Source organism: Melozone crissalis, unplaced genomic scaffold (assembly GCF_028551555.1).
Source record: "Melozone crissalis strain CALT ecotype California unplaced genomic scaffold, PUWL_Pcris_2 ptg000066l_1, whole genome shotgun sequence".
In the NCBI taxonomy this organism is placed as follows: Eukaryota; Metazoa; Chordata; class Aves; order Passeriformes; family Passerellidae; genus Melozone; species Melozone crissalis.
Window position 1 is genome coordinate 4,631,884 of NW_026535844.1, and position 24,450 is coordinate 4,656,333.

The 24,450-nt window shown below is 50.9% G+C and overlaps 1 pseudogene; it reads right to left on the minus strand.

The window, feature by feature from the left end:
* Positions 1 to 24,450, minus strand: part of LOC128945560 (uncharacterized) — a 1,627,138-nt pseudogene that overhangs the window by 271,513 nt on the left and 1,331,175 nt on the right.

The following is a 24,450-nucleotide window of genomic DNA, read 5'->3' on the forward strand; positions in this document are numbered from 1 at the left end:
GATGAAGCACCAGAGGATCCACACTGGGGAGAAGCCTTACGAGTGTGGGGAGTGTTGGAAGAGCTTCAGAGAGAGCTCCAGCCTGATCAGGCACCAGAGAACCCATACTGGAGAAAGGCTGTACAAGTGCTCCGAGTGTGGGATGTGCTTCACCCGGAGGTCCAGACTGATCCAGCACCAGAGGACCCACACTGGGGAGAGGTCCTATGAGTGTTCCAAGTGTGGGAAGGGGTTTCAGACCAGCTCTAATCTCCTCCGGCACTATCACAGTCACATAGAGGAGAGGCCTTTCCAATGCCCTGACTGTGGGAAGGGATTCAAGGATAACTCCAACCTCATCACCCACCGGCGCATCCACACTGGGGAGAGGCTCTATGAGTGTGATAAATGCAGGAAGAGGTTTCAGACCAGCTCCCATCTCCTCCGGCACTATCGAATTCCCACAGAGGAGAGGCCTTTCCGCTGTCCCGACTGCGGGAAGGGATTCAAGCGCAACTGCAACCTCGTCACCCACCGGCGCATCCACACTGGGGAGAGGCCCTACGAGTGTCCCCATTGTGGGAAGAGCTTCTCCAGGAGCTCTCACTTGACCAAACACCAATGGAGGCACCACTAAGGGAAGCCCTGCGAGTGCCCCGAGTGCAGGCAGAGCTTCATGCGCTGCTCCAGCTCCATCCCCTGCTGGAGGAGGCACTTTGGGCACAGCCCTGGTCACTCACATTCCCTGTGATCCATGTTTAGAACACACCTGGCTGCTTTGCCTTTTGGTTTGGCCTTAATTTTCCTCTGCTTCACCTTCATCCTTTAAAAACACCCCAATCTGATTTAAATGAAGGAAATTGATTGAATATATCTGACGTTGCATAATTTCTCAGTTGTTGTAGAGGGAACTTAGGATTTGGGAACACGTTCTGTGTGGAGTGCTGCTGTTGCTAAGAGGCAGGAATTTGATCTCACCCTTCTTGTGTTGATAAGAACTCCTCCCCTGACCCAAACCCCAACTGCACCCTTGGGATGCCCTATAAAATCTCCACGGCCCTTCCTGTGCCCTGTCTTTGGGGGGTAAGAAATGGATTCCCAAAGGTTCAGCCCTTTTCCCACTGGATTCCCATAGGATCAACCTTTTTCACTGGATTCCCAGGGGATTCTGACTCTGTCACTGTTTTTTTTTTTGTTTGTACTACTGTATTTGTATTTTTATTTTTTCCTAATAAAGAACTGTTATTTCTACTCCCATATCTTTTCCTGAGAGCCTCTTAATTTCAAATTATTATTATTAGTATTATTATTATTAATAGTAGTCGTAGTAGTAGTAGTAGTAGTAATCAAAGGATTGGCCATGTAAAATAGTTCATTAAATATGTAAATGAATTTATGGTTATGCATGAGGGTCTATGAATATGCAACAGGCTGATGTAATCAAGCCAGAATAATTGAGGAGTGTCCCCGAAAATAACTGGGGGGTCTTGGTGGCCATAACAACCTTTACTCCTTGGTCCTTGTCTCACATGACATCAGCCTGTTTCATAATCATAGACTTTTTGCATATCCATAAACTCATTTACATATTCTAGGAACAAAATTGGCTTCATCCTCTTTGGGGTCCCAACCCTGTCCCAGCTCAATTTAGGGTGTCCCATCCCTCTCCCAGCTCAGTTCTGTGATCCCATACCTCTCCCAGCTTACTTTGGCGGTCCCATTCCCCTCCCACCTCAATTTGGGGGTCCCATCCCCTTTCCAGCTCAATTTTGGGGTCCCGACCCTCTTTTGCCTGCTCTTGCTCCCCTTTCCGATCGTTCCCCCAGTCCCCTACCCCGTGTTTGGTTTTGGAGGCTCCAGGCTCCTCCTGAGGACTCCAGGCCCCTCCTTCTCCGTTTTGGGGTGCCGACCCCGTTTTGGATTAATTTGGGGTCTCCAATCCATCCCCAGGGTCACCTTCCCCCCTCCTCCCCAAATCTGCTCCTGGCAACTGATGAGTCATCAGCGAGACACGCTCTGATTGGCTGGAAATTACCCCGCGCGGTGTCTGAGTATTTACCGCAGTGGGAGGCCTTGGTCTGTGGCTGGCAAGTGATGAGTCAGAGTCGGGCTGGGCGCTGATTGGCTGAAAATCGCTGGGCGGGGCCAGTGCTCTTAGTTTGTGCCCAGCAAGTGGAACATCATCAATGCCGCGCATTGTGATTGGCCAGGATCTGTTTTGGGGTGGGGACGGGAGGAACTGGGGTTACTTGGGGTTTACTTGGGTTTATTTAGGGTTTGTTTGGGGTTTATTTGGGGTTATTTATGGACTATTTGGTGTTTATCTTGGGTTTTACCGGGTTTATTTCTTTTAATTTGAGTTTATTTGGAATTATTTCTGCTTATTTGGAATTATTTGGGTTTATTTGGAAGTATTTGGGTTTCTTTGGGCTTATTTGGGCTTATTTGGAATTATTTGGGGTTCTTGGGGTTAATGTTGGTGTATATGGGGTTTTTTAGGTGTAGTTGAAATCAATTGGTGTTTTTTGGGTTTAATTTGGGGGTTTATTTTGTTATTTTGTGGTTGTTTGGATTTGTTCGGGGTTATTTGGGGGACTTTTAGGTAATGTTTGGGTTTTTTTCGAGGTATTTGGGGTGTATTTTGAGTGTTCTCGGGTTATTTGGGTTATTTGGGGTCATGTGGGGTCAATTAATCTGGCAATGTTTCTCCTGAAACAAACGGGAATTTTTCCTTAAAAATCTAAGAGTTTTTCCCCAAAAAAACTGGAAAGTCCCTTAAAAATCCCGGACTTTTCCCAGCCAATAGCAGCGTGCCCTGCCCCAAACCATCCAATCACCACGCTTCATCTCCCAAATTAACGAATCACGGCATGTACTGCCCCAAACCAACCAATCACTGCGTGTCTCCCCTCAGGAACACCGGCCTCCCTGTACCCGATCCAACCAATCACCGCTCGCCTCCCCCGCCCATCTCCTGTCAATCACCATGCCCTCTACAAAACCAACCAATCACCAGGCATCTCCCCATAGCAACTCCCGCCCTCCCCCCCCCCCCCCCCCCGCCGCTCCAGCCAATCAGAGCCGAGCTGGAAGCAGCGTCCCCTGACCACGGGGCCGGGCATGGAGCGAGCGGCCCCTCTTCGCCCCCCCCCACCTCCGGGACCCCCTCAGGGACCTCCGGGAGCCGCCCCGGGCTCGGGCGGGTCCTGCGGGAGGTGCTGGAGAGAGCGGGGGAGGCGCTGGGAGAGGACGGGGGGCTCCAGGAACTGCTGAGGAGGCGCAGGGACAGGTGAGGGGTCCCGGAGGGGTCGTGAGGGGAATTTGGGGAGGGGTCTTGAGGAGGTTTGGGGGGGATTTGGGGAGGGTCTGGGGGGAACTTGAGGGGATTTTAGCAGGGCCTGGGGGTGCTGGGAGGGCTTTGAGGGGGAATTTGGGGAGGGGTCCTCGGGGGGTGTTACGATCCATCGTCACGGACGGGTTTCGTGATGGTTCATGGATTTGATCTCAGGGTGCAAAAAGAACCGACCCAGTACAAGGGGGTTTGCAATGATAATCGAAACAAATGCACCTTTATTGAATGACCACAGCAAAACGTGATAGAGGGATTAAGGGAGAGAAAAAGATAGAGGAAGAGAGAGACAAAAGAGAGAGAGAGAGAGAGAAAGAGGGGGATAGAGCTACCAAATGTAGAGACAAAGTCCTTTGGTCCAGTCCAGTCGAGGATCTGCCTGTTCCATCAGGGAGATCTTGAAGTCTCTCGCTAACTCAGAGGTTTTTATTATGATAACTATTGGAAATTGCAAGGGAGGGGAAACAGACACAATAAGGAATAGATGTAACAGGTAGTCCATGCTCTCAGCAGTAAACGAGAGCCATTGTCTTCTTGGTCCAGCGGTCACAACCTGCAGGCAAACATCTCGCTTTGGTCAGCTTGCCTCCCCCACACACCTGCCCTGGGCTGGGGGTTTCAGTCCCAGTCCTTGGAAGGAGCAGAGGGGCCTTTTCACATGGGGGTTCCATGTCTCAGTCCTTGATGGAGAGGCTCCTTACATCCCAGTCTGTCTGTCACGGTGGTTGTAAAACAGGTGAGGGTCTTCTGTGGGGGGACCACCTGAAACTCAGGAGAAGTCCAGCCAGGCCGAGAGGTGGGACAGCTTCCAAGGCTGTTGTTGCAAAAAGGGCACGGTGCCCCTTCTTCTTCTCCTTGGGCTCAGTGTAGCACACAGCAAACACCACCTGTGAGAACAATGGCTTAGCAACGCTCTCAGGTCTCAGTCACATGAATTTCTCCCTTGGAGCCAGAGATTTCAGACACGGGGGTCTTCTCTTCAGTGGTCCCCCAATGACGATCATGAGGCAGATGAGGGAAAATTCGGACAGACTCTCACACGACCCCATGACTCGCGATTGTCTTGAGGGATCTTCATCAGCAGAACTCTGGAGCATCATTGATGAGTCTGCAGAACTTGCCGTACGTTGGTAGTATAACCCGGAAAAATAGGGACGATAGAAAGAGAGGAAAAAGAGAGTGATAGAAGGAAAAGAAAGGATAGGAGAAGGAGGGGGAAAGGGAAACAATAAACAAACATAATATTGATTATCATAACAATTTTCACAAATGGTTGATTAATTAAAACAATATTACTTTTAAAACAATATTTAAACGGTTAAAACCAGTCACAAATAATCAAAAGCAAAAGCAATCAACACATATTAATAGAAGCATTAACTTTAAAAAATTATTTTCTAAAACAATTCACTAAAAATCGAACGTAATTTCCACAAAATCATAAATGGAAATCAAGGATTATTCCAAAACACATAGGCTTCATTCATAATTGCCTTGTGTCAAATGTCATGGGGATGTCCACAGTGTAGAGGACATCAGCCAAGTTGTGTGCATTAACTATAGACATCAATCTTGTCAGCTGTTCCATGCTCCAATTAATAATGAATAGGACTACTGATAAAACCAAACAGAATTAGTATCAAAAGGATAACAATGGGATGACAGTGTTCAGGACACCCGTGTGTCCTAGGGTGACGTTATGATGCTTGTATCCCCATTCATATGTTCTGTGCCTTTAAGACTGTCTCTGTAATGTGAAAGTTTTGTTTGGGTTTTTCTTATCAAGGACACGGAGACGGGGCAGTGCATAGTTCTGCTTTTGCCTTTTTGCTTTGCTCTCTCTCTCTCTCTCTGGCTCTTACTTCTGCTTCACTTCTGCTTGCCTTTGCTCCTGCTCATTAACTAGTTTAGCTAAACAGTCCAAATTCCTTCCTGGACTGTTTCTCCTTTCCTTTTTTCAACCTTCTCGAACTAGCTCCAGACTGGGACCTGGGAACACCGACAGTTTGCACCTTGTGGCTGCAGCAGCTGCCCCAGCGCCGGAGGGACTGAGAACAGAGCAACCACCCCCGAGAGAGACTTTCTGAATTTGTCACCTTTTTCAGAGCGGTGTCATCCGGTATTGTTCATTCTGTGTGCTGGGGGTGCTGTGCCTGTTAAATAAACAGGTTCTTTCCACTTCTCTCTGAGGAATTCTTCTCAAACCGGTTGGGGGGAGGGGCTGTGTGGGTTTGCTTTCTGGAGGGGCCCCCTTTGGAGATTCTCTACCAAATTTACCCTAAACCAGGACAAAATTTGGCGCCCAACACGTGGGGCTCGAGAGAGAGTGGAAAATCCCTGTTTTGAGTGCATTTTGGTTGCCATTACTCTGTGTTTGTATAAAGCAGTTAATAGCCATGCTTTTTGAATTCATAATGTCTGTTGGGCTGAAGGCTTGCATGCATTTCTGGTCCCTAAGGTTTTTTCAGCTTTTAATACCTCTATGGTCCCTAGGTTTATTTTCTTACCCAGAAATAGCTTTAATATTGTCCCTAATATGTAGTTTTTATAGCAGAGGGGCAGTGACCACAATTGCTATCCTGCTGGGCTTGGTGGTAATGATGTGTAAAAAGTTTATAAACATGCTGGGGTCTGCTCCAGGTATGAATGGTTCATGGGTATGGTTATGCAATCAGTTTGTTAGAGGAGGAGCAGCAGGGGATGAGGCTTTTCAGCCTTTGCTTTCCTTCTTCTCCTATGAATCTGTTGCATCAATATTGAAGGATGTTGAGTTTCCCCTGAACGTTAAAGAAACCATCTTTCTGGTATTCAATCTGGTAACCTTCCTCTATACAGCCTGCTGCTTCTCTAGGATGAGGGCTGAGATTTCTAGATGAGCTGATGAGACCCCTGACTCAGGAGTAGACCCCGGTGTGGAAAATCCTAAGTGGTGTGGGAAATGGGAAGATATGGGCCAAATCCTGAAGGAATTCTCTGACCCCATAGTCTGGGATTTTCCCCATGAGCAGATTCACAACCCAGCTGAGGTAGGGAAATATCTGAAAGAGAAGTCCCAGGATGAGCCTAAGGAGAGGAAGGTCATTGCAGTGAGCTGGGCCCTGGCTTGTGCTCATCGCATGCTGCTAGATACTGTCGGGCAGCAGACAGAGGCAGAGGGGCAGGGAGATAAATCAGCAGCTATCCTGGTGACTCAGGCTGCAGCCAACAGCCCAGGCTCGAAGCCAGCAGCTAAACCAGATAGTGATCCTAAGCCAGCAGCTAACCCAGAAAATAAGCCTCAACCAATGCCTGTTGCTGCCAGTACTAGAAGTGGGAAATGCATGGACAAGACCAATCGACCAGTGGATGATGAGGATGATGATGATGAAGGAGAAGGAATCTCAATGCCTCCTGACATAAAATCAGGAGTCAAAGCAGCAGGTGCAAGATCAGATGCAAATATTGAGTCTTTTTCCCTGAAGGAGCTTTGTGGCTTACGGAAGGATTACATGTGGGGACAGGGTCTGTTTCTATTGCTGGTGTGACAGGGGGATCACAGGATTTTACTTTGGTGGAAGCTGAGGTGAGCCTGACTGTAAATGAGTGGAAGAAACACCCTATTGTGACTGGCCCAGAGGCCCCATACATTTTAGGTATATACTTCCTCCGAAGTGGGTATTTCAAAGACCCAAAGGGACTCAGATGGACATTTGGAATAGCTGCTGTAGAGACAGAGGGTGTTAAGCAGTTGAACAGCTTACCTGGACTGACAGAAAACCCATCTGCAGTAGGACTTCTGAAGGGAGAAGAGCAACAGGTGCCAATTGCCACTTCCATAGTGCATCGATGACAGTATAGAACCACTTGAGATGCTGTGATCCCCATCCAAAAGATGATCCAAGAGCTGGAGAGCCAAGGTGTGGTCAGCAAGACCCACTCACCCTTCAACAAACCCATTTGGCCTGTGCAAAAATCTGAAGGAGAATGGAGATTGACTGTGGACTACCGTGCATTGAATGAAGTGACTCCACCACTGAGCGCTGCCGTGTCAGACATATTAGAGCTCCAGTACGAGCTGGAGTCCAAGGCAGCAAAGTGCTTTGCCACTATAGACATTGCCAATGCATTTTTCTCCATTCCTCTGGCAGCAGAAGGCTGGCCTCAGTTTGCTTTTGCATGGAGGGGAGTGCAGTACACCTGGAACCGACTGCCCCAGGGGTGGAAGCACAGTCCCACCATCTGCCATGGACTGATCCAGGCTGCACTAGAAAGGGGTGAGGCTCCAGAACATCTGCAGTATATTGGTGACATCATTGTGTGGGGGAACACAGCTGCGGAAGTGTTTGAGAAAGGGAAGGAAATCATCCAAATCCTCCTGGGAGCTGGTTTTGCCATTAAAAAGTCAAGGTAAAGAGACCAGCTCGTGAGATTCAGTTCCTGGCAGTGAAGTGGCAAGATGGACTGTAGTAAACCCCATACATTTAGCAAAAGCACCATGGAGAATCTAACAAAAGGAATGCTAACACAGTAGCAAGGAAGCTTCCTGACTCCATGGACATCTGCCCTATAAACTATCTCTATAACCATGTGAGAAAATGCCATGGTAGCCTTTACCTATCGGTCGTTTTATGGTCCCCCTAATCCCTTGCCATTGGTCAAGTTTGGATACTTGCCAAGCCTATAAGGTAGCATATTGTACCCTACTAGCTCAGAAGAAGAAGAGCTGAGACCCTTCACGGACCCCCAGATAAAGCCTTCTCTGTGGAACAGCTTCTGCCTTCTCCTTCTCCTCTCTCCGTCTGCTGCTGCCTCAAGCCCGGGGCTCCACTACGTAGCAAACAAAAAGCTGAGGTCCTAAGAGCTGCTAATCACTATAAAGCTGAATATCACCAGGCTTGCTAGAAAGGTAGCCCCGTGGCATTGGCCTGAGCTGGCTTCGGGCACCCGGTCCCTCCTCAGGGACTGAGATCCTGAGCACCAAGGCTCTGCTTCATGAAAAGGCTGATCGGAGGCCTTATTAATGGACGACATCAGATTCCTACAGACGTAATCAACAAGATCAAAGCCATGTCTCCGCCCACCAATAAGAAAGAAACACAAGCTTTCCTAGGTGCCATAGGCTTTTGGAGAATGCACATTCCTGAGTCTAGTCAGATCGTGAGCCCTCTTTACCTGGTCACCTGCAAGAAGAATGATTTCCACTGGGGCCCTGAGCAGCAACAAGCCTTTGCACAGATCAAGGAGGAGATTGCTCATGCAGTTGCCCTTGGCCCAGTCAGGACAGGACCAGAGGTGAAGAACGTGCTCTACTCTGCAGCTGGGAACCATGGCTTGTCCTGGACCCTTTGGCAGAAGGTGCCTGGGGAGACTCGAGGCTGACCACTGGGATTTTGGAGTTGAAGCTACAGAGGGTGAGAAGCCAACTACACCCCCACAGAGAAGGAAATCTTGGTTGCCTATGAAGGAGTCCAGGCTGCCTCAGAGGTGATTGGCATGGAAGCACAACTCCTCCTGGCACCCCGACTACCGGTGCTGGGGTGGATGTTCAAAGGAAGGTTCCCACCCCCCACTGCACCACTGACACTACATGGAGTAAATGGATTGCTCTTACCCCACAGTGCGCCCGTACTGGAAACCTGAATTGCCCTGGGATTTTGGAGATAATTACAAACTGGCCAGAAGGTGAGAACTTTGGTCTTACTAATGAAGAGGAACAAGAACCAGTGACACGTGCTGAAGAGGCTCCTCCCTATAACCAACTGCCCCCAGAGGAAACGCGCTACGCTCTTTCCACTGACGGTTCCTGTCGCATCGCAGGGATGGACCAGAAGTGGAAAGCAGCCGTATGGAGCCCCACACAACAGGTTGCAGAGGCCGCTGAAGGAGAAGGTGGATCAAGTCAACTTACAGAATTCAAAGCATTTTAGCTGGCCGTGGACAATGCTAAGGGAGAGAAATGGCCAAAGCTCTACCTCTACACTGATTCATGGATGGTAGCCAATGCTCTGTGGGGATGGCTGGAGAGGTGGAAAAAGGCCAACTGGCAGCGTAGGTGTCATGGTTTGATGCTGGCACAATGCCAGTGTCCCCATGAAAATATATGCTCCCTGGTGTCTGCTGTGAGATGTGACCAGGAATAAGCAAAGCAGGCCCCCACCTTTATTAACTAAACTACAACTCTAAGTAACAAGAAACACACAGGGAAAATGAAAACTTTCCAAAAACATTTCCTCCCCCTCCCACCAAATTTCCAATACATCTATTCCCCAAATCACCAACTCTCGGTCCATCACCACCCTTTAGGTAATCAATTCTCAGTTCATCAAGGGGAGAGGAATCCTTCTTGTGCCATAGGCTTCCCCAGGAAACACTGTCGAAACCTCGTGTGTTTCCACGTCACTTGTGGCACCGCCTGGAGAACATCTGCCATCGTGACCTCTTCCTTCCATGTCCAGTGCTCTCACCACTGTACATGGACCAGAGCTGCTTCTAGGGTTGTCCTTTTAAGGATGCTTTGTCCCATTCCAAAAAGGGCACAGTCTCACCTTTGGGACACTTGTGCCCCCCAAATTTCACCCCCTGAGGCCGAGGGGTACCAACACTGAACCCTCTTGGCACTGAGCCATTGCCTCCCCCTGGATGCAGTCTCTGTGTCACAGGAAACATGGTTCTGTCCATGGCCATACAGGAAAAGTCCAGCTAAGGCCACTCCGTCATCTCTTCCCACCTAAGATTCTTCTCTACTCTCCCGACATCTTTCACTTGCCCAGACCTTCACACTTGCACATTTCCTTCCTCCATTTAATCTCTTATCTCTCTTCAAGGAAAGGTTAATGTTCTGCAAAGTTTTCCTTGTCTGAAAAAGGGTTAAAAGCTCGGGCTCTGCCCACCCAAAGCTCCCACAGCTGCCGGCCCCTTCTCGCTGCATCCCCCCGCCCTTCTCCTCCAGCCGGGCTGTGCTGCCAGCACAGGATATCAAATTTCACGGTGGCACAGGCGCTCTGTCTCTCTCTCTCTGTCTCCTGGGGGGGAGTTGTGGCTGCCGATGCCTCTCGGGGCTCTTCCACCCTTCCATCCTCGGGCCAGGCCTACCTCACCCAGTCCCAAACCAGCCAGGAGCTGGGCAGGGGAGGTCCGACCTGCTTCCCTCACTGGAACCCTAGAGAGCTTCCCCCAGGAGTGCTCTCCTTTTTAACCCCTGTGTTCTCAGAGGCGTATCCAATGTCCCCAGCAGCCAAACCAGGTGCCAATATTCAAATATTGGCCTGACCACTTCATATCCCAGAAAACTAACTTCCTCTCAAACCATGACATCTATATAATCTCAGTCCAGTTTATCCCAGTCTGTAGGAGCCCAGTCCATTTGATCCCAATCCATATTTGATCCCAGTCCATATTTGATCCCTTTCCATAGCTTATCCTAGTCCATATTTGATCTCAGTCCATAAAATCTGTCATATTTGATCCCAGTCCAAAGTTGATCGCAGTCCTGATTTGATCCCAGTCCAGTTTATCCCAGTCCATAGTTGATTTTAGTCCATATTTGATCCCAGTCCATTTTTTATCCCAATTCATATTTGATCCCAGCCTGTATTTGATCTCAGTCTATATAAGCTCAGTCCAGTTTATCTCACACTGTAGGATTCCAATCAATAGTTGATCCCAGTCCATATTTGATCCCAGTGAAGAGCTGATCCCAGTCTGTATTTGATCCCAGTCCATACTTGATCCCAGTCCATACTTGATCCAAGTCCATATTTGATCCCAGTCCATATTTGATCCCAGTCCCTGTTTGATCCTAGTCCATATTTGATCCCAACCCCTATTTGATCCTAGTCCATGTTTGATCCCAGTCTGTATTGCCCTGCACACATTCCAAAAGTCTGCAATTCCAGCTCCCAGCCAGGGAAAGATGTTCCTGCCCTTGAAGGGAAATGGAGCAAAATCCTATGGAGACATTTCCCTGCCAGCCTTCAGGACTTCAGCTCCTGGGACTGGGAATTAAAATAATAATCGGGAAATAAAATAATAAATAATCAGGGGAGGGTCTGTGGGGACAGAGGGGTCATCTAAATCAGGGCAGGGGTCAATTAAATCAGGGCAGGGTCAATTAAATCAGGGAAGGGGACAGCTAAATCAGGGCAGGGGTCAATTAAATCAGGGCAGGGGTCAAATAAATCAAAGCAGGGTCAATTAATTTAGGGAAGGGGACAGATAAATCAGGCAGGGGTCAATTAAATCAGGGGAAGGGGACTTAAAACAGGGAAAGGGTAAATCAAATCAGGGGAGGGGTCAATTCAGGGGAGGGGTCAATTAAATCAGGGAAAGGTCAATTAAATCAGGGGAGGGTATTGGGTGGTCCCTGAGGCAATTAAATATAGGGAGGGTCTCTGGTGGTGCCTGGGTCAATTAAATCAGGGCAGGGTCTCTGGTGGTCCGTGGGTCCAGGGAGGCACTGAGAGAGAAACAGAGCAGGCAAAGAGAGGCAGGAGAGAAAAGGGGACACCAAGACAATGAGCTGAGAAGGTGGCACTCTGCAAACAGAACTGCAACAGACTGAACATGAACAGGAGAGAAATCAGTAAGTCTCAGAGTTTTATTTGTTGTCAAATACATCCCACACACCCAGCCCCACACAATCTCCATCTCACGACTCTAAATCATTTCCCAACTTCATCTCAGCCTGATGGCTGCGGAATCGAGTGAGTTTGGCATGGGATTGAGTTTTTTGAGGTGGGTTTGAGCTCTTTTTGGGGTAAGATTGAGCTGTTTTCACTGGGATTTGAGTGGTTTGGAGGTGACAGATCTATTCCTCTTGGCTTTTGCAGTGCAAAGAGATGGAGAATAGAGAAAAATTAAGGTGAAATTAAAAGGCGAAGAAGCCAGGTGTGTTCTCAACATGGATCACAGGGAATGTGGCTCACCTGGGCAGTGCCCAAAGTGCCTCCTCCAGTGGGGGATGGAGCTGGAGCAGCGCATGAAGCTCTGCCCGCACTCGGGGCACTCGCAGGACTTCCCTTACTGGTGCCTCCCTTGGTGTTTGGTCAAGCTAGAGCTGTTGGAGAAGCTCTTCCCACACTGGGGACACTCGTAGGGCCTCTCCCCTGTGTGGATGCGCCGGTGAGTGATGAGGGTGGAGTTCTACTGTTGTACTTGAATCCCTTCCCGCAGTCGGGGCATTGGAAGGGCCTCTCCTCTCTGTGAATCCGATAGTGCCAGAGGAGAATGGAGCTGTTCTGAAACCCCTTCCCACACTTGGAGCACTCATGGGGCCTCTCCGTAGTGTGGGTTCTCTGGTGCGTGATCAGGCCAGAGCTCTGGCTGAAGCACATCCCACACTCGGAGCACTTGTATGGCCTTTCTCCAGTGTGGGTCCTCTGGTGGTTGATCAGGTGGGAGCTCACGCTGAAGCACTTCCCACACTCCCCACATTAATAGGGCTTCTCTCCAGTGTGGGTCCTCCGGTGCTGGTTTAGGTTGGATCTCTGGCTGAAGCTCTTCCCACACTCCCCACACTCGTAGGGCTGTTCCCCAGTGTGGGTCCTCTGGTGCTGGTTCAAGTGAGAGCTCCGGCTGAAGCTCTTCCCACACTTGGAACACTCATAGGACTTCTCTCCAGAGTGGGTTCTCTGGTGCCTGATCAGGTGGGAACTCCAGCTGAAGCTCTTCCCACACTCCCCACACTCGTAGGGCTTCTCCCCAGTGTGGCTCCTCTGGTGGCTTCATCAGGTTGGAGCTCAGGCTGAAGCTCTTCCCACACTCCCCATACTCGTAGGGCCGTTCCCCAGTGTGGATCCTCTGGTGCACAATCAGGTCGCAGCTCAACCTGAAGGTCTTCCCACACTCCACACATGTGTGGGCCTTCTCCCCATCATGGAGCTGCTCATGGAGCACCAGCTCCGACCTCTGGTTCCATCTCCGGCCGGCTTCCCGGCCCAGGCTGGCTCTTTCCCCCTCACATCCCCGCCAGCTGCCTTTGCAGCCCCTCCTTGTGCAGCATCTCCGGGGCTTTTCCTCCCCGTTGGCTTCCTGTGCCGTGGAGCCACTCAAAACCACCTCTTCCACCAGGTTCTGCCGTGGGCATTTGTCCTCCCTGCTCTCCATGCTCAGCTCCTGCTCTGGGAGAGGAAGGACAAGGACAGGATGGGATTTGCCTCCATGCCACAGGCAAGGGCAAGGAGATCCCCCCAGGGCTGAGCGGCAGCCGGGGCTGTGCTGGGCTGGGAGATGGAGCAGCACAGAGGGGAAAGGGGCACTGACTTCCTCCTCATCTGCCTCAGTGTCCCGGGGCATCTTCCTCTTCCTCGCAGCCTCCCTGGGGCTGGCAATGGGAAATCCTGGTTTGGGGAAAACAAGGGATGAGTGCGTTTGTAGGAGCATCGGGGAGTAGGACAGTCGGGACGGACGGAGACGAGAGATCTCTGCAGCCAGGTCGTGGAAGTTGTGGTGTATTACAAAGGGCCTGGGTGCAGGGCCCTGCTTGGAGCTGCCAGCCAAAGCTCAGAGCAGGCCCGAGAGAAGAGAGGGGTAGAGAGGGTGAGAGGGTAAGAGAGTAAGAGAAGAGCGTAAGAGAGTAAGGGTCCCTTTACAATACAATAAATTTTCTTCTGTGTTGAATATTCTATTTCTCACTTACCAATCTACTACAAGAGACAAATCCTATAGCATTTACATACAGCCTGTAAAAATCATTACATCACCATACTGTGTTACATTTTAAACCCTAAAAACTCCTCCTTGGATCCCTTCTATTTAGCTAGTGGGGTCTGCTCTGACCCTTGGATCTGTCTGCAAGCAGAGGGAATTGTTTCATCAAAAGGGGATTACCTTCAGGTGGGCCACACCATTGTTTTCCAGTTGTTCACTAACTGAGGTATCTCAAAGCTTGCTTTCATTTCAATCTTCCTTATACTTTTTATGTTCACAAAATCTTTTGCCAGACAATCGTATTTATAAGGCTTACCTGTTTCATCTTCCCCAGAACACATTGAGTTTGAAGGTCCCTCTGCCCAAGTCCATCTCTACAAGTCACCCGCCATCTGGGCTCCAGATAAACCTCCCAAACACCCAGATTCAGCCCTGAAAAAGCCTCCCAGGAGTTCCCCGTCACTCTTCCCTCTCCTCTGGTGTTCGGAGGTTCTCCCCACGGAGACCCCGTGGCTTGGGGTCACACTTAGAGTGGGGGTCCCCCTTCTCCTCGGTGCCCGCCCTGCCCAGGCTGCTGGCAGTCCCAGCAATGCCAAAAGCTCCCCCTGCTTCGCTCTCCCCATTTCGGGATGCTGGGGCTTTTTGGGCTCCCGGGCTCCCTTCTCCCCTCATTCCCTGCTTTGGGCTGTGAATGAGATGAGGCCTGGTTGTCCCAGACCTGCCAAGTGAGTGCTGGAGTCTCCCACGCTGCGTTTCCAACTTTCCTCGAGGGAAGCAGCCAGTAAAGAGACACAGCGAGTGATAAGAGGAGTGAGAGAATCCCCCGGGGTAACTGGGACTGGGTCTCAGAGAGGGGCTGGACCCCTCGGAGGAAGGGAGCAGAGGAGCTTCCGAGCCCAATCCACTAGGAAATGGGACAAAAGGGGCTCCTAAAAATTCTGTTGGTTTGAGGGATAAGAGTGCCCAAGAGCATCCAGAATTAAAACCTGCTGGATTGAGGAATTAACATTCCAAGAGCATCCGCGGTTGAGCAAAATTCTGCCGGATTGAGGATATGCTCAAGAGCATCTGGGGTTGGACAACACAGCTGGGTTGAGGGATATCCAAGAGCACGGGGACTGGCAAGAAACACCTAAACTTGTAATAGGTGATGTGTAAGCGTAGTATATGGTAGAGATAATTCATGCTATTAATGTATAAAATATTGTAAAATCCACATTATGTCTTTTGACCATCCTGGCCAGGAGCTGTGTCTTATTCATATACATCTAGTTCCTGGACTTGGTTGAGATAAACATCGGGGTGTTTAATGTAAGAATAGAAGCTTCCAGGGCAATAATCGCTGGCTTCCCCGGGTCACCAGGTCCAGCCAAGAGTGATTAACGCCTTGACGATTACAGCTGCCACAATGATCCACAGCCCCACCCTGATGCATGTGAATGCTTACTTCCCCAGAGTCTACTGACAACATCAGACGCCTGGACTGAGTCTTTGTCCACCTCTGCACATGTAAAGACACGGTTATGCATGGGAAGAGACACAAAGAACATTCGGTCATCTCTGCCTCGAGTAGAGTGAACTGTAAAAGAACTCACTGCGTCAGGCAGCATTTGTGAACAGGGGGAGACTCTGGCATTCGGAGCTCAGATCCGTGTTCACCCAGCACCGAACCCGGGCTCAACGCTGACCCTTGGCTGTGGTAGTGTGGATGACCGAACTTCTGTCTTGCAGGAAAATTAATAAATCTTTGCTAAATTTTCCTATAAGTTTGGCTCTCGAGTTGATCATTTATAACAAAAGGTACCTTATTGTTGTCTTGTTGTGTGTGAGAGTGAGTCACACACAAAATCAGCCCTTTCGTGGTGGATGGGAAGGGGGGGCTGTGTTATAAGGTATAGGTGACCTGCAAACAGGCCATTGTCCCATGCGTGGGTGGGGGCTGAGGCTAAAGAGCGTGAGTGACACACAAATTAGTCTCATAGGTGAAGGAGGCAGCAGAGTCAGGGCCCTCCCAGGAGGCCAGGAGATACTGAGACCCAGAGGCCAACCCCAAGGTGAGGGGGGGGCCACAGGGACCCACGATTATCTGTCAACAGAGATCCACTCTGTGTCCTGAGGGTGTGAAAGAATGTGTGGAAATGAATGAGAAATAAAAGTGAGTGAATGTAGATGAATGAAAGTATAGGTAATGTAGATTGTGTATTTTAAGCTTCACTATACTTCCTTGAAGGGAGGTGTATTGTACTGAAAGTAGTATGAGAAAAAAGTTTTTTATTCTTGTGGGTGTAGTTGAAAGAAAAGTGGTATTTAGGTTGTTAGTGAAAGTGAAAAACAGAGGAAGAAGATTAATAGATAAGATCTTGAAAATGTTTGGTAGATAGGGACAGGCGATCGGAAGATCACGCAATATGACGGAAAGCGGCAAGGTTCCTTTTCCCCTAATCCCCTGAGATAAGAGATCACCCTAGGAATGTAACTAGGAATGTAGCCCCCCTAACGATAGTAATGGCGGCAACTTTCCACTCCTTACTAACCATAGATGGTACTGCAGACTCCCTCTGACACAGAGAAGCCCCTTAGACTATAAAACCCCACGAGATGCGACAATAAAGGCCTTTGACCATCTACCACATTGGAATCTGCATGCTCTTTGGCCCGAGCGACCCTGGTGAGTTTGGGTCGCCGTGCTGCTCCTCAAAACCAGGTTGCTTTGCCTTATATCAGAAGGCAACAACTGGTGCCGACACCCGGGAGGGAGCTCGGGTAATGGGGATCGCCTGGACGAGAGACAGCGGCTGCAGCGGTGGGACCGTCTGCAGGGGGGGACGCCTCCAGACCAGCGTGGACCATGGAAGCCATAGCGAAGGTCGTACGTCAGCTACATGCACAATGGGGTATTGAGTGTAAGCTTAAAGACCTATGTCTTGCATTACCGAGACTGATTAAGCTTGGGGCCATAGAAAGCCCAATAGATATCCTCCATCCGGAGGCTTGGGATAATTGTACAAAGACTCTGGCCGAGGAAGCCATGTCCTCAGGCTCAGGGAAAGCCCTAAAATCGTGGGGCAGATTTATCCAGGCTCTGCAAAAAGCTCGACAAGAGCAAGAAACGTGGAAAGCCGCGCGAACTTGTTTATTAGCCACGCTGCAGCTGGGGGTGGGCGCGGCAACGCAGGCCACGGAGGATTTTGATCAGATTGGTGGCGCGGAACCGCGAACGCCGGATTCCCCCGAGCAGACCGACTTACCATCGTGGCAGGGAACACGCACAGGCGTTTTGGCAGGGGCTCATGGAGGAGGTGCAGAACGCGGCCGGATTGTCAGACCCCGTAGAGATCGGTAAAAACGCCCCCCCACCCTATGCGCTTGAAAATGGCGCCAAACCGCGTGTTCAGGGCGGAAAGGAGGACGCGGAGGGCGGAAATGCAGTCAGCCTGCTTAACAACGCATGCGCGGGAGAGCGGGGAGATGGGGCGGCCCCCGCGGAGGAGCATAAGACCAATCAGAGCGCTCAGTTCACATTAGGTCCTTATAGGGCAAGGACCTCCCTCAGCAGGAGGCGGGGGGACCCCAGGGGGAGGGAACGGCCCAACCCCCGCAAGAAGGGGCGGGGTCGGAGCCCGAGAAAACGGCAGAGCAGCCCGGAAACGTCCGGCCAGTCGACTTCCGGCTTGGACTCTGACTCGAGCTCCGAGCTCGAGAGGGGATCGGGGAGTTCCGACTTGGATTCTAGTTTTAACAGAAAGAAAGCAGCGGCATGTAAGGTCACTAGTCACAGAGCTCCTGCGTGGGTTAAGGGGATATCAGAGAAAGATCGAACCCCGCTTACAGACTGGCGGAAAATCAAAATAGCGTGCGCCAAATGGGCTCCATCTGCCACACTGGTGTTCCTGGTCTGTGTAGGGGGAGCAGGCGGAAACCAAAGGAACTATTTCCTGGTAAACCCAAAAGACGTACAGGCAATTATTAAAGCGATTGCAGACAAGGGAATTAATTCTGCCATGGTTTCCACACTCATTGACAGCGTTTTTGGAGGGGACGACATGCTACCTTTTGATATTAAGCAGACTTGAAGGATGATTTTCGATGGGGCAGGGATGATCGTTTTTAAACAGGAGTGGGAGGACAACTGTATAAAGCAGCTAGCTTTGGTAACCGGAGCTGACCATCCACTGCATGGCTCCAGCATACAGAGGCTAATGGGCACAGACCCCACTATGATCACCCCCCAGGTGCAGGCTGAGGGCCTGCGGGCCCATGAGGTTATGACAACAACCCGTGCTGCCCAAGAAGCCATCCGTGTTGCTTCCAAAGTAATAGCCAAACCCTCGCCATGGTCATGTATAAAACAGAGTGAGAGTGAGAGCTTCACTTAGTTCGTGGACCGCCTTCAGGCAGCATTAGATTCCTCTGCATTACCCTCAGAGGCGAAGGGTCCTGTGCTGGCAGAGTGCCTACGCCAGCAATGCAACTCGGCCACCAAGGACATTTTAAGATCACTGCCGCAGGGGTCTAATATAGCTGCCATGATCAGACACGTTGCAAAGGAAGAACATCTAGCTCCCATCCAAGCCGCAGTTCACACTGCAATAACCAGTGTGATGGCATGTCTTAAGTGTGGCCAGGCAGGCCACTTGGCAGTAAACTGCCCCCAGCCAGAACGCCTACCAGCAGTGCTCCACCACGCTAGGGGAGACTTAAGGGACCATGCTGGGCATGTGGAAGGAAGGGGCATTTAGCTAAGGAATGCAGATCCAGACTTCAGGGAAATAGGAGAGGGAGGGGGCAGCCGGGCCGTATCCAGCCTCCTCCCACCTGGAACATGCAGAGGCCCACCTACAGCAACCCCCAGTGGGGCAGGGGACCCTCATACCCCATGCCCCCACAGGGAGCAGTCAGCTTCGCATCCCCGCCAGAAGCGCAATGGCAGAGTTGCGCAGCACTGCCAGCAGTACTTTCGCATTCTCCACCGCCACAAACCGTGCCGGTGCCACAGGGCCAGCAGGGGATGCCCCAGAGCGGGACCCCTGGGTGGCCCTGGCCATGACAATAGGGAAGGAGCCCCTGATGGTGTGGGGGACATGCCGCCTTTATGGCAGTCAGGATCCCTACGTCATAGGGTTTCAGTTTTGGGCGGACACGGGATCAGACTGCACGATTTTTTCCCAAGCGCATTGGCCCGTACATTGGCAATTCAAAGAAGTCCCTCCAGTGAACGGAGTGGGAGGGCAGTCCCGGGCGTGGAAAAGCACCCAGCTGGTGGCTATAACACTTCACACTAAAAAGAGACCAGAACAGACAGTAGCAATCTACCCCTACATTTTGCAAAATTCTCCACCCCTGATAGGACGGGACGTCCTTGCTATGCTAGGAGTCAGGATCACAAATTTATCATGAGGGCCACTGCCATACACCCTCTGCTGCCAATCAAATTGACTTGGAAATCATCAGACCCCGTATGGGTTGAGCAGTGGCCCCCAACAGAGCCTCGAGCGGCAGCCTTGCTGGAACTGGTCGACCGCGAACTGCAAAAGAGTCACATAGAGCCCTCCATCAGCCCATGGAACACCCCTGTATTTGTGATCCCCAAAAGGTCTGGAGAAGGTTATCGCCTCATCCACGACCTGAGAGAAGTGAACAAGACAATCCGACCCATGGGTCCAGTTCAGACACTGCTACCCACGAACTCAGCCATCACCGAAGGGCAGCCATGCGCAGTGCTGGACATCAAAGACTGCTACTTTTCGATACCCCTGCACACTGAGGACAGAGAACGATTTGCCTTTTCTGTTGTGTTCCCAAACGGCAAGCGGCCCAACCTCCGCTTCCAATGGAGAGTATTACCACAAGGTCTAGTAGACAGCCTGACCATATGCCAGATCACCGTGGACAGAGCACTGACGCCAGTATGACACTCCTACCCCACCGCAACCATCATTCAATACATGGACGACATCCTAGTCGCTGCACCATCGGCAAACCAAGTAGATCACCTGGTGTCCACAATCACGGAAACCCTCCAGGCCAATGACTTCACGATCGCGAGCACAAAGATCAAGAGAGGACCCTGCCTGACCTTCCTGGGAGCAGGGATCACAAGCTCCTACGTGACACCCCCAAGGTGAAGGTCCGTCGAGACATCAAGACGCTCCACAACATGCAACGGCTGGTGGGATCGCTGCAGTGGCTTCGCAACATCGTCCTGATTCCTCCCGAGGTCATGGACCCTTTATATGACCTCCTGAAAGGAAAGCATCCCTGGGAACCCAAGGAGCTGACACCGCAAGCAACGAGCTCCCTCAACTTCATCGAAAGCCAGATGTCCACTGGCACACTTGCCAGGTGGAACCCAGTCATGCCGCTGGACCTATACGTCCACTTTACACCAAAGCAGGGAGTGGGAGCACTGGCCCAAGGACCTTCCGAAAAGTCCCGACCAATCCAATGGGTGGTCCTCGGAAGACCCGCTTGTGCATTTTCCCCGGGAATCGAATGCATCGCTAACCTCATCATGAAAGGCAGGAAACTCGCCTTGAAACACCTAGGAACCGAGCCGACAAGAATCCACCTTCCTTTCCGCAAGCAGCCGACCACGGACAAGTCAACCACAATATCGGAGCACCTAGCCCTTGGTCTCACCGGCTTCGGAGGAGAAATTTCCTACTCCACCAGACCACCCTGGACTCAGCTGCTGACCATTGTCGACATAGACATGCCGCCAAAGGTCGTGGACCGACCGCAGCCAGGACCAACGGTCTTCACAGACGCTTCCTCCACGACTTCAACTGCAACAGCAGTGTGGCAGGCAGGAGAACAATGGCATTGTGTCAAAGCATGTGACCCCACACTCTCAGCACAACAGCTGGAGGCAGCAGCAGTGGTCTTGGGGTGCGGACTCTTCCAAGATGAACACCTCAACATCGTAACGGACTCCATATTCATGGCAAGGCTCTGCCTAGCCATGGCAGGACCAGGTGTGTCAACATCTGCAGCAGCCCTAAAGCTGGAAGAAGCATTCTCCTCATGGCAGGGCACTGTGTCAGTCATTGACATCAACAGCCACAACCCAGTCAAAGGTTACTTCCAGATCGGCAACGACAAAGCGGATACCGCAGCAAAAGGCATATGGACTTTGCAGGAAGCTCATCAACTGCACAAGTCGCTCCACATCGGAGCCAAAGCACTGGCGAAGAGATGCGGAATCTCGACAGCGGATGTAAAACATGTGGTAGCCACCTGCTCTCATTGCCAGAAGTCACCTCTATGGACCTGTGGGGTCAACCCGAGAGGTCTCAAGCCTTCAGAGATCTGGCAGTCGGACTTCACCTTGTGTCAACTGCTGAAGCCAAGAGCATGGCTTGCAGTGACAGTGGACACTTATAGCGGAACAATCATAGCCACATAGCACCACAAAACTAACTTCAAGGCCACAATTCACCAGTGGCTGGCAGCCATGGCTTGGCTTGGTATCCCCAAGCAGATCAAAACTGACAACGGTTCCAATTTCACCTCCAAACCAGTGCAAGAATTTGCCTCAAAATGGGGCATCACATTGGTGCAAGGTATCCCGTATAACAGTACCGGGCAGGCCATAGTTGAGCGAGCAAATCAGACCCTGAAAACCAGGCTAGAAGTGTTGGCGAAAGCAGAAGGCTTTGCCAATTCCATTCCCCCAGGAGATCAGGTGCGTATACTGGCAACCGCTTTGCTAGCACAGAATCAATTCCCTAGGGGAGATGAAATAAACAGTCCCGTTCAAAAACACTGTGCCACCCGAACGCTAGAGGAGGTTGTAATTAGAAATGAGCTAGGCGAATGGGAACGGGGCTGGAGGCTGATGCTCACGGGACGAGGGTACGCAGCTGTCAAAAAGGACAGCAAAATCAGGTGGTGTCCACTTAAGTCAATCAAGCCCGACCTTCACAATGAGCAGAATGAGACTGATGAGAGTTGTGAGTTTCTGTTTACAGGACATGCTCGTGGGGCGTCCTCGTGATGTGTACATCCCCCTTCCAGAGGAAAGTGACAGACCACCAAGCCGCCAGGCAGCGCCCGAGAGACCTGCACGGGTGAGACCCAAGCATCAACAGTGTTTCTGTATGATTTTGCTGTTGGGGCTTGTCGCCAGAGGGCAAGCCAGCCCAGACCACTACCTCCATCGGCCATTCAGGTGGGTCATGTGACACCTTAGTAGTGACAAGGTGCTCAAAGAAATCACCACACCGAGCACCCCATCCTTCGTGCTCCGCATCACCGACCTGTTTCCAGGACAACCAAAGGTAGACCCCTATTCCCCACACGCCACACACATGTACCTATCCTACTGGTGCCCAGCTTCAAACCCAGGAAAAAGCTACTGCAATCACCCAGGGTGGGGATATTGTGGGCACTGGGGCTGCGAAACCATAGTTACAGATGCCAGACTATCAGGGCCTGGGTGGGAGCCACAAGAACCTGACAAATTCTTACAGTTCACCTGGGCACCCACCGGCTGCAAAACACCTGTCTTCCTCCAGGAAAGTTTCTATCGAAACTGCCATAAAATCCCTAAAATTCGGAAATGCACTGGCTATAACATGACGGTTTTGAGGCCAGATCACCCTAGTTGGGCCATAGGCAGAACGTGGACAGTAGTCCTTCAAGGGTCAAAAGAGAGGGTGAATGTGCAAATTATCAGGCTCCAACCATCGGCACCCCGAGCGGTCGGACCCAACAAAGTGATTAAAAGCACGCAGAAAGGGAGAAACGCGACCTACCCCAAAGCCTTGCCCACAAAGGTCACCAATATCCCGACCGGCCAGGCGGAAGCCTTTCAGATAGGCCGCTCAACCGGGTCAGACTCAGACCCAATCCTTCGCATGCTAGAAGCTACCTTTCTATCCCTGAACGAATCCAACCCTAACCTAACCGACTCCTGATGGCTTTGTTACGATGTTAAACCTCCCTTTTATGAAGGAGTCGATTTAAACACTCCCTTCAGTTACTCCACAGCCGACGCCCCGCACCAGTGCAGATGGGATACCCCCCGCAAAGGAATCACCCTGAGTCAAGTCACAGGCCAGGGCAGATGCTTTGGCAATGCAACCCTAGCTAGGCGGAGAGGCAACGTCTGCACCAAAGTTGTCAAGCCCGACAGGAAAAACAATAAGTGGGTAGTCCCATCCGCATCTGGGATGTGGGTTTGCCAGCGATCTGGAGTGAGCCCCTGTGTGTTCCTTGCCAAATTCAATGACTCTAATGACTTTTGTGTCCAAGTTCTGATTGTTCCTAGGGTCCTGTACCACTCAGACGAAGAAGTGTACCACCTTTTTGAGGAACCTAGCCGGCTCCACAAAAGAGAAATAATAACAGGTATAACCATTGCAATGCTGCTCAGCCTAGGAGCAGCGGGAACGGCAACGGGTGTCTCAGCCCTAGCGACCCAACACCAAGGACTGTCCCAACTGCAAATGACCATTGATGAGGACCTGCAAAGGATCGAGAAATCCATTTCCTTTCTAGAGAAGTCAGTCTCCTCACTCTCAGAAGTGGTCTTGCAGAACAGGCAAGGCCTGGACCTCCTGTTCATGCAGCAAGGAGGCCCGTGCGCTGCCTTGAAAGAGGAGTGGTGCTTCTATGCGGACCACATGGGGGTCGTCAGAGACTCCATGGCGGAACTCCGAAACAGACCGGCTCAGAGACAGAAACACAGGGAAGCCCAACAGGGTTGATTCGAGTCATGGTTCAACCAGTCCCCATGGCTCACCACCCTGATTTCTACCCTAATAGGCCCACTCACTATAATCTTACTAACCCTAATCTTCGGGCCTTGTATATTAAACAAACTGGTGCTATTCGTTAAAAGGCGTTTAGAAATGGCTAACATTTTGTTTCTCGCGCGCTGACAATTACTTTAAGGCGTGCCAGTTGCTAACACACTTGCAATTTTATACTAATTCTACTAACCCATGGAAATTTTGTAGCCTCTACATTTTTTAGCTTTGTAAGATTTTTACTAATCATGAGGGGGGGGAAAATGTGGTAGATAGGGACAGGCATTCGGAAGATCTCGCGATGTGACGGAAAGAGCAGGATTCCTTTTCCCCTAACCCCCTGAGATAAGAGATCACCCTAGGAATGTAACTAGGAATGTAGCCCCCCTAACGATAGTAATGCCAGTAACTTTCCACTCCTTACTAACCAGAGGTAGTACTCCAGACCCCCTCTGACGTAGAGAGACCCCTTAGACTATAAAACCCCACAAGATGGGACAATAAAGGCCTTTGACTGTCCACCACATTGGTGTCTGCGTGCTCTGGCCCGAGCGACCCTGGTGGGTTTGGGTCGCCGTGCTGCACCTCTGAACCAGGTCGCTTTGCCTTCAGAAGGCAACATACAGCAAGCCTGACCAACTTCATAGCCTCCCAGCATTTCTCTTGCCCCAGCAAAGCTTGTGCCTCAGTACGAAGAAAAGGTCCCAGGCCCATAAACTCATTACAGTTATACCATGGAGAGGG